The sequence below is a fragment of the Triticum dicoccoides genome, chromosome 2A (assembly GCF_002162155.2).
Source record: "Triticum dicoccoides isolate Atlit2015 ecotype Zavitan chromosome 2A, WEW_v2.0, whole genome shotgun sequence".
Classification (NCBI taxonomy): Eukaryota; Viridiplantae; Streptophyta; class Magnoliopsida; order Poales; family Poaceae; genus Triticum; species Triticum dicoccoides.
This window is the reverse complement of record NC_041382.1, coordinates 617387986-617399211: the sequence shown is the minus strand read 5'-3', so window position 1 is coordinate 617399211 and position 11226 is coordinate 617387986.

Here is an 11226-nt window from a genome sequence, read left to right as displayed (position 1 = left end):
GAAGCGAGGGTTTGGTAGAGAGGAAGCTGAGAGAGAAGAGTGAAATGATGGTTGCTTCGTCCGTCCAACTTACTGCTGGAAGGGAGGGGGTTTTGTGATTTTCATTGGGCATTACTGCGGCGCTTCGATCGGGGTAGTCTACCGTCACTCTACTACGGAGTAATTTAGTGCATGGCTGGTGGACCCCGATGCTGGCTGTCCCACACGTCGGCGAAAGTGAGTAATTTAGTGCATGGCTGGAGGAGGATCCGCACGGTAGAGCGTGTCCACTGTTTTTCAAAATAAAAAATGATTACAGCAAGCGTTTCCACTCTTACGACGGAGGAGTGCGAAACATGGCAGCCACTTGAACATACACAGTGCTCCTACTACTAGGCATGTGCAGTGGTTCATACGTCAGTACTACACAATCTTGTTGCTAGTGTAGTAATATATGACGATAACAAATGATGTTGTGCGCATGTCAACTACTCCTATATGTAACAAATACATGAAGAGGAAACAACTATATTGAGATGAGAATGCAACCAAACACACCCACACGCTTTGTGCTATAGTGACTGATCTGCACCGTCGGAGTTGGATCCAACAGTCATGTTGCGCTGAGACATGGACACGCCCATGCAGAGGGCGCCTAAACACCACCGAAGTCCCTCTGCTTCTCGAGGCGCACGACGTTGGTGATTCAAGGTGCAACCGCCCGCAGAGCTCGTTCTCGATCGACGAGAGCCAGCTCGTCAAAGACGGCGTCCAATGGCACGAATGGATTCCGGTGACGGAGCCCTGAAAGGATTCGCCCGGCAACGGCGACGGCAGCCCGCAACCCCTCCTTGTCCAGCTCAGCCCCCACCATCGCGCGGAGACGGCTCAGCTCCTCGGAGATATAGGTGAAGAAGGAGACCAGATCAGGAAGCCGCAGCTCGTTGAAGTCGACCGGATGGTCGAACGGGTTTAGCCCGACGGCCGGCATCGTCGCGCTGGCACGACAGTAGGCATCACGCAGCCGCAACACGTGCGTGGAAACTTGGTTCACCAAGTGGTTGAGGCGATCCTGGACCTCGTCACGATCGGCCCGCTCGTGCTCCATCCGGCTCCCCTAACGGCCTATCGTATCTCCCGCTTTCTGCAGCAACGCCGCTGATGCCTCGAGCATCTTTGTGGTGGACGCCTGCCGCTTTTGAAGCTCCGTGAACTCCCGCACATAACGGAGGAGCATGGCACTCCTCTCCTCCTTGAGCTCATGGAGCTCCACGTCCTTGGCCCTGAGCTCCGCATCCTTGGCATGGAGCTCCTGTGTCAGGAGCCTCACCTCGGACTCTGTGATCTGCTGCGCCGCCATGGCACGAGGTAGAAGCTATGGGGAGAGGAAGCAAAGGGGGCGAAACGGCTGAAAGGCAATGCAATCTACGGGAAGGCGGAGGGAGCGGGGAACCTTTTGGTTTTCACCATGGTAAAACACCAGTCGACGACTTCTCACATCAGGGAGCGGTGGGTTTTTACAGGCGGAGTCATCGTGACTAATTGCTGCCGCGCCTGCTCCCGTCAATCAAAAAATTAAAAATCCTGCCGCGCCTGCTCCCGTCAATCAAAAAAAATAAAAATCCTGCCGCACCCAAACACCAGAGCAACGCCGCGGTGGATATTTATATTTACCTGCTGGCAAATAGATAAAAAAGGGGTGAAAAAACAAATGTGGCGGTGGCCTAGCTAATCGGTCGAACTAGCCCAACTAGCTAGCCACCGTGCTTCACTGATGTACTCGGCGGGAAATGTGGTCTTTCGTGATTTGACGACTCATTTACTTGCTTCGACTCTACGACCGAGGAGGACCCAGAAAACGCGCGGTAGGGCGTCCCACGTCAGGAAGAATATATGCGTGCAGAACCCGGGAGGACCCCGAAACCGCGTGGTAGGGTGTGCCACGTCTCGGCACGGAGGAAAAATGTGCGTGTAAAAATATAATGTATCAGATGTAGTACCTATGGTTCGACCTCGGGACTGAGCCAGTCGGTCGAAAACACCTCACTAGCCACACAGCTTCATCATGCAAACGTGGCACGAAGGATAGATGTGGTTAGCTCTGTCTCGACCAGCCACAACGTCTCTTGTTCTAGGCGATTCTTCTATTTTCCAAGCTTTTTTTAGTTGTAATAACACCACGGCAAGCTAGCGCCGCTCTTCGTGTGTGCCCGTGCAAAGGTTAGACGATGGAGAGAAGAGAGATTGAGATCGCAGACCTGGGACCCACCAGTAAGTGAGACAACGGTCATGCACGTGTTGACGAGGCACTCCCTCTACTCTACTCAACAAAAGTATTGTATAAATAAAATCAAGTTATGGGACAAAGCCAACAACCGTTCATTTTTTTCAGGCTATCGACTTACGCTTTATAGTCCAGGTTGCCAGTTCGAATCTCATCTTTCAGATTTGTTAGTTTTAGGTCCAAATTTGATTAATGACAAGTGGGACCCACGTGTGTTGTTCTGATATTTTAGTGTAGGATGGTTTTTTTGAACAAACACTTTGCGCGGTTAGACAAGTAACGGCACGAGTTACACGTATTTTGCAAGTTTACGAACAAAAATGACAGCGGCATAGAATATCACATCCACCCCGCAGCTTAGATACTATGGTGATACGAGTTTTTACACCGTTGGAAGTGAGATCCAATGGCTTGGGAGGAGTCTTTGTAATTATGCGCAATTTCCAAACTCTCCAAAGGTTTTTTTGCAAATAAAACGTTCAGGCCTCGTGTGTGCCGCTGCATCTTCGATCCAACGGCTCCCCGGTGCTCATATTAGGTGCTCCCCGTAGCTTAATTACCTGCTACGGTGATATGAGCATCTAGGTCGTATGATCAGTGATCAGATGGCACATGCGTAGTACTTGTACTTTCTGTGCATATTCCAAACTCTATCAGCCGTATATTGTAAAAACATTCAAACCTCCTATTGTGGACCGTTAGATCTGAGTGAACTCGTATCACCATAGAATCTACGGTGCGGGAGCACCTCATACTCTCCCGTGCGAGAAAACATAAGGTGCTATCGCAGCTTGGATGCTACGGTGATACGAGCTTGGAGGTCATTTGATCTGAGATCCAATGGCATCTGAGCAGTCTTTGTGCTTGTAAGCAGTGGCCGATCTCTTTTGGGGCTTTTCTGCAAAAAACCATTCGAACCACCGAGGAGGTGTTGGGTCACAAATCCAACGCCTCCGAAGAGCTTGTATCACCAAAGCATCTAAGGTGTGGTAGCACATGATATTCTTACATACAGGAGAATATGATATCCTCCTTCATCTTAGATGCTACGGTGATACGAGCTTCGAGGTTGTTGGATATGGGATCAAAGGGCATCTAAGTAGTTTTTGTACAAATTGTGTGCAATTCTCAAACTCATCAAGGTTTCCTGCAGAAATATTAAGACACATCATGTGAGCTGCTATATCTCAGATCTACAAGCTCCAAGCAACTCGTATCGGCATATAGCATCTAAGGTATGGGGGCACCTGATATTCTCCCGGGGAGGAGGGGTGGGGGGTGCACAACCAATCGGTGGCTGGGAGGGTGGGGACAAATATAATCTAAACAACCCTAAACAGAGCTCCACAATTTTATCTAAGGTCGAGGGGTTGACCCCCGACAATCATAGCTCCGCCTAAACATAACATTTGCATGTACTGTAGTAATAGACTTAATATTCATGTTTCAGTTTCATGTTCATTTTAAATATTGAACTGAGGACCATGGATGTCTTACATTTTACTCCCTTCGTTCCCAAATATTAGTCTTTTTAGAGGCTTCAAATGGACTGGCACATACGGATGTATATAGACATATTTTAGAGTCTAGATTCACTCATTTTGCTCCGTATGTAGTCCCTTGTTGAACTCTCTAAAAGACTAATATTTAGGAATAGAAGGAGAATTTTTGAATTCGTGTCATACATGCATGGTTTGGAAAAATAGATGCACTATACTTATTGGATTGTTGTTGTGTTCGTGCGTCTCTCTCTCTCTCTGTGTGTGTGTGTGTGGTCATATGCTTGATACATACAAAGTTTTCTCACCTCAATGTTGTTCATCTTTTAAATTTGAATTTGCATTGGAAAACTTACTAGGGATACCATGAAATGTGAAATCCACATTGAGATCACTATATCACAAACTCACTCTAATTCAACAACTCGTCATAAATCAATTACCACGTTGAGATTAGTATTTGCAAGGAAAATACAGGTATTGTAATACACATAGATTCGTGCGGCAATTTAAAAGGTTCCTTTCATATTCTCGAATGGTAGGACCCAACGGCATACCAGCCAGACCTTGGCTCGTGTTGATCCTAAAAAAGCAGGCTCGTGTCCTTCGGTGGCGTGCGTGGTATGCACATTAGGCAACCCCATTACCCCAACCAGTCGAGCCTCAGCGTTTCAAGTCGAAATATCTGTCGGCCATAATTCCAGCCCTAGGAAATTCCCCTCATGTCCCTGGTCCATAATGACTACCGATGAACAACGGAGGGATGCTTTAGTAACTAGACAACGTTACCTACCGTGCCGAGCACGATTCAATTCCCTCGGTCGCCGCTCGTCAAGGTCACCCGTCAACTGCATTGCCTAGTACTACTACTACTACTACTACTACTACTACTACTACTACTACTACTACTACTACTACTACTACTACTACTACTACTACACTAGGATGAGCACAAAATTGAGCCCGTTTGTTCGTGCCTAGTACTTGAGTTAATATATCAGGAAATGCACTGGTACGGAGGGATTATCCTTTTACTCTGCATATATAACTTGTCTGAAGTCTAACTAAGCAAAATGTTTGACCAAATCCTTTCTTAAGAAATACAACAGGACAGATGTACGGCTTGAAAATTTATTGCATGATGCAGGTTATGATATTGTTTCGAATCCTGGATCTTAAATTTCTGAAAATCCAAAAGTGAGCATAAATTCTTGAAACTAAGCATGGTCACGTGATATGGCACAAATATTACTTCGTAAGTTTTTTCTTCAATTTGAGACAAGGTGCTTATGACAAGTTGCACAAATGAAGAGCCAAGGTATTTTGGAACAAAGACCTGTCACGTTAAGGGGAACGCTTTCACTATTGAAACCGTGGGCGTTTACGGGCCGCCACGAGTCCCCGCTTCTCATCGACAATCGGTAGGTGCCGTCCAAGCAAGCGTGTGAGTCGACGGGAGGCGTGCGAGCAGACCGCTATGCCGGCTGTCAGGGAGGCATGCGAGCAGATCGCTATGCAGGCTCACCGGGAGGCGAGCCCTTTGACCAGGCTCCGCCGCCCACCGTCGTCCCAACTGCTCCCACTTTTAATGTCACCGGCGCCGCAGTTTAAAATCAACCCCGCACTACCCGGTACTCCCTCCTTTCCGGTTTATAGGGCTTATCTCAAAATATTAGTTTTTCCATTTTATAAGGCTCAATTTTGTTGTTTCCCATCACATGTTCAGATTCCAAGGTAAATTAAATCATTGCATGCAAGTATTAAGAGAAAATTGACCAATGCATGTAATTTATGCATGCATGCATTGCAATTAATGCATTGGTAAACATATTTTTTGAGAAAAACAAGAGCATTAATTGGGTGCTTTTGCAAACTACAAAAAGTATTCCACCACTCACCATCTACCTTGGTTGGTGAGATTTTTGAATTGAGCCTTATAAACCGGAAAGGAGGGAGTATCGCTATCCTCTCTCTTCCTCTCCGATTCTCCTGTCGTCTACCTCCAACTAGCCTGACCTAAACGTACGCTATGCCGCATCACGATGGTCTGCCCTTAGTGTTCTAGTTTCCTGAGGAAGACACCCAGCCGGAGTCCCAAGAACATAAGGCGCTTTGGGACGAGCTTGAACTGGCCTTGTAGGAACACGTCGCGCCTGTCCCTGCTCCCGTTCCGGCTCCCGTCGCCCCGACTGCGCCAGTGCCCATCCCCGTGGCATTGATGGGATGGGAGCCGCACATTGTCGTCGAGCTTGATCCCACGGGGTTCCACGAGGTGCCCACCGACTTTCACGCTTTCCGTGCACCTGCGAGCGCATGCGCCTGCGCGTGCACTGACGCGCACGCCCGTGCACCTGCCAGCGCCTGCGCCTGCGCGTGCACTGACGTGCGCACCCTGCCGGTGCCCGTGCACACGAATGTCTCCGCCATGCCGTTGATAGCGCCTGTCCCCGCACGGGTGCCAGTGCCCCCCTCAGCGGCATGGATGGCCGCCGTCGACCGCTTTCTTGCACCAACGCTAGTCGCCTCCTCCCGTCAGTCGACTCGCTCCGAAGTCCAGAACATTTTGGCCTTCCTTGAAGCTAGGCCAACGTCCAGGAGTACGCCAACAACGGCGCAAGATGCCACCGTCGTCGTCGGTCAGTGGCCCGACGACACACAGAGCACGGCAGAGGAGCCGCTTCCCACTGCGAGACGCCCCCGTCGCCGCCGCGTAATCTAAATTTGCCATGAAAAACGTTCGGATTGCCATGCTTAAAATCCGAACGTTTATCATTTCTGTTTATGTTATATCAATCGTCGTGTAATTTAAAGTCGGAGTCAGACTGAATGAAATGTATGGTTTGATCGATTGAATGTTCTGCTAGAGCCGTATCAAATTAAATATAAAACTCATCAAGCCACATGTATTCCTTGTCATCCAACGACCTAGACTGCTTCAATGTTGAACGCTCAACACGTTTAGCATGCAGTTAATTTCGTGCCAAAAATAGTGCTAATCACATGACAACACGCAAATAATATCCTAGTAGTTAATATCCGCATGCACTTAATATACATACAAATTAACGTGCATTGCACGTACACACTGACTAGTGCTGCTAGTACGTGAAACTGGTGTCGTGACTTGTGAACGCGTCCAGATATGGTCAACGGCAACATCGCCCACGAGTTCTTCCTATTTGCCCGTGCATCTAAACGCGGAAGGGGAGGAGAGAGAGAGAGCACACATGGAACCCACCAGTAAGTGAAGACGTGTAGATATATTTTGTGCGTGGGAGGAAGCAAGGTCAACCGATCACATAGGGTCGCCGTGCGATCGAAAGAGTGAGACGGGTTGGAGAGAGTGACCTAGATAGACGATGTGCGTGAGAGAGTATACAACGTGAATAGGTCGAATTGGGCTCAAACATGGTGATATATCGTTTTTGTCCGAGAAAGAGCGAGGTCAATAGAGACATACAGAGCGAGAGAGAGAGAGAGAGAGAGAGAGAGAGAGAGAGAGATTGAGTGAGCGTGGCCCACCATGAGGTCGAAAGAGTGGTGGCGGCTTGGATGGACTGACCTAGATAGACAATCTGTGTGAGAGAGTGTAGAGTGTGTTGATCGAGGCCCGAACAGGGAGATATATCATTTGTGTGTGAACGAAAACGAGGTTAAACAAGACTCGGATAAAGAGAGCGAGATTGAGCGAGTGTGGCCCGCCGTGCGGAAGAAAGAGTGAGACAGTCTCGAGGGAGTGGCCTAGATATACAACGTGCGTGCATGCGCATGCATGAGAGGTTGGGGGCTAGATAGGCAATGCATGTATTTAGCGCGAGAGGGTGAGAGGGAGAGGGGGGAGAGAGAGCTCGGCATGGGGTGCAATGGCAGGTGTGTGAGGTAAATACATTTGGTAACAGAGTGGAAAAGGGGGTTGTGTAGTTGAGAGACTTAGAGATCGAAACATGGAGAGAAAGAATGAACGTGTGTTGGAAACCGATAGCTTCTAAGGTGGTTAGGAGAGGAAGATTGACCGATACAGGAAGTATGTAGCATTTGTGCGAGGGGGGGGGCTAAAAACAACATTTGAATGTACATAGTACGAGACTTAATATCGATGTTTCAATTCGGTGTACATTGTAAGATTTGAACCGAGGAGCAGGCATACAGGTAATTATTTCAAATTCGTGCCATACTAAGTTTCGAAAAGTTGACATTGACTCAGTTTGTTATGCTATTTTGTAGGTCATATGTTTGAATCCATCCAAAAGTTTTCTCACTACCATGGTGTTCATCATATACATATGCATTTGTATTAAAAAGTAGCGTGGATACAGTGAAATGCGAAATCCACATTAGAATTGGAGATCGCTACGTGACACACACTCTAATTCAAATAACTAACTACGTGACACACACTCTAATTCAAATAACTAATTATGTGAGACACACTCTAATCCACATTAGCGTGGGTACCGTTTTGATTTTTTTTCAAATAACTCCTCAATAATTAATTTATAGTACTCCCTCTGTTCACTTTTATAAGACCTTGAAGACATTTTAGACAATGTGTAAAACAGTTCATTTTAAGTTGTTTGAAACGACTTACAAAAGTGAACGGATGGAGTATCTCGTTTCGAATGACTAATTATTGCAAGGAAAACACGGGCATGGTAATACATACAGATTCGTTTACAAATGAAGGAAGATTCGTTTGCATTCTCTAATGTAGGCGTACCAGGGAAACTAGGGTCATGTCGTTGTGGACGCTGCTTCGGTGCCTTAAAGGCAATTGCCTTTGCATCACTGACATGTGGGCCAGCCACCTGTTGGGCCCATATGTCATGGACACAAAGGCAGGTGCCTTAAGGCACCGAAGCATAGTCCTGTCGGGGTGGTCGCGTGTGTCGGACGGACGCGTAGCACCCAGCCACCCACCCCCCTCCGGCCCAAAAAAAGGACGACGACAATATAAGTTCGCGATTCCACATTTCGGATTGAAATATCTGGCGGCCCCAATTCCAGCCCTGCAAAATCTCTCTTCTCCACCGTCCCCTTCCGCGCCCAGATTGCTCAAATCCCTAATTCGCCGCCAACCCTCGAGTTGCCCCTCGTCTCGTCTCTTTCCCCACCGTTCCCCAACTCTGTGCCGGACGACAACGATGAAGACGACGGTCGCGCTTCACCACCGCACCGGAGCTACCTCATCTACGCCCTCGTCCACCGCACCGGGTGGTCCACCGACAACGTCGGCCGACGCAACCGACGTGCCTCATAGACACCTAGTTCCACCGCATCAGGTGCGCTTCACCGACGCCGTCTCCCAGCTCACCGGGGCTACTTCACCGAGCACATCGTCGCACCTCCGCCCCCCGAGGCCGTTGGGGCTTCACCAACGGTCTCGTCCACCGCATCATAGCGCTCCACTTCCACTCAAGATCTGCATCCATGCGCGGCCAGCCAACGCCAGCGCATCACCCTCAACGGCTCTGAAGTGACCCGCACTCTAGCTAGGCGAGCATGCCCAAACGCCGGCCCAAACTAGGTATCCACACATCACTCCCTTGTGCACTGTTCCGACGATGTTTGGATATCCTTTCACTGCTCTCTTAGCTTACACGCCTATGCAACTCTGACCTTAACTCTTATTTCTTCTGGAGATATCATCTGAAACAAGCAAATCCATATTTTAGCAAAGCATGATGGCGCTACGGGATCTGGTACACATCTTGCACACCCGTATAACCTTGTAAGTATCTGTCCTCCGGCACAACATCAAGGTCGATTCCTCTTATTTGATCAACCATTTGCTGTGTCAAAAATGCAGAGGGGGATGCAAGGAGCACAAGGCCTGCACATCCAAGAAAGTGGTAACATGGACTTGTACATGGAACATCCCAAGCGCAAGCAGAGCTGCAGTGAGCCTGTACAACGAGCTAGCGTAAGTCCCTACATTTCATTTAATTTGTACTGGCATTCATGTATGATTTGTGTGCAGTGGCTGATCCACGAATTCAAGTTACCAAGGGCGAATATTTAACTTAAAAAATACGAAGGCACTTGCACTCCGGAAATCAACATAACTTGAGAAATGTGAAGGTACATGCACTTTGAAAACCAGCTAATGATCCAAAGTAGTTCAGATTATAAACACTAAATGATGCAAGCACCAAAAAACACAAAATGCAACATGGTGTACAAGGACTACAAACATGGTATGTACCTGCTTGAATTATTTATTCTCTAGCTGAAAATATCAAAGTGTAATTGCACGTATAACCAGTGCGCAAACTGCATATCAATATATCTATCCTGCACAAGTATGCCAATAGTTTCAAACAACAGATTAGAAAAGTATTTATGCTATGTTGTCATGATACGGGGACTTTCTGGTAGATGGCCTCAACGTTTCCTCAAGATATGAAAATGCACTATAATTTGCTTGTCATCAATGCCTGCAAATCTCTGTCTCTCTCAACATAGTAGATCATGATTAGACACTAAATCCTTCAATGAGCTTGCGAAATGCTTGCATTAGATCCCTTATTAGACACTATATGTTCATCACCAGGAGCATGTAAAATGTTTGCATCAAATCCTTCATTAGCAGTCTGTTCATTAGACACTTCAGGCTCAAGAACAACATGAGCTTGTATGTTTGCACCAGAAACTTGATTAGATACATCAGATTCAGTCAGTTCAGTACTGATTGGGGGAGTTATAAAATAAGTAGAAATTGGTTTCATTTTCTCATAGATTCCCTACATACAAGCAGTTTTACAACACCGCCAGGTTTAACTATTGGCCAGAAATTGAAGAGTTGAATTAGATATAATCAGGGATGTGATGTACCTTCTCGTTGCGCATGCTACTCTTGCAATTAGCGACTGTCCGTTTGCGCAAGCTCGATGCCATGCCCGTGCTGCCGCCGCTGCCTCCCACACAGGCTCCACCGAGGGTTGGATCTTCATCTTCGTGTCCTTCCATTCGCTTGAAGCCCGGCGACCGCCCTACAATGAGGGTGCGAGGAAGTGCTGTGTCGGTCTGTCCAACGGCGGCTAGGTTAGGAGCGAACCAGACTGGAGGCTGGAGCGAATGAATTGGGATTTTTCCTGCTGTCGATCGATATGAGAGGTGCTCGTTTGGGCCGCGAGCCTGCTATAGGGACTACCTGTCACTTATGTTATTGGCCCATCCAAATTGAAACATTTTTATTCATTTTTTACATTGCCTGCTCGTGCGTTGGGACGAACAAAACTAGCATGGGCCAACCTAGACGACTCAAACTAGGTGCACACTTTCCAGCCACCTGAGGCAGCCGCCCATACCAGCCCCTATGGTGGCGTTGCCCCTTTTTGCGTGTATGATTGGATAGTGAAAAATATTCTAGTGGTGCTTTTGATTTACCCACATAATGGTTGAATTGCTTGTTTCTATGAACTGAGTTCGCCAATAATGTGAAGGATGCCAGTCTTTTCATCCTAT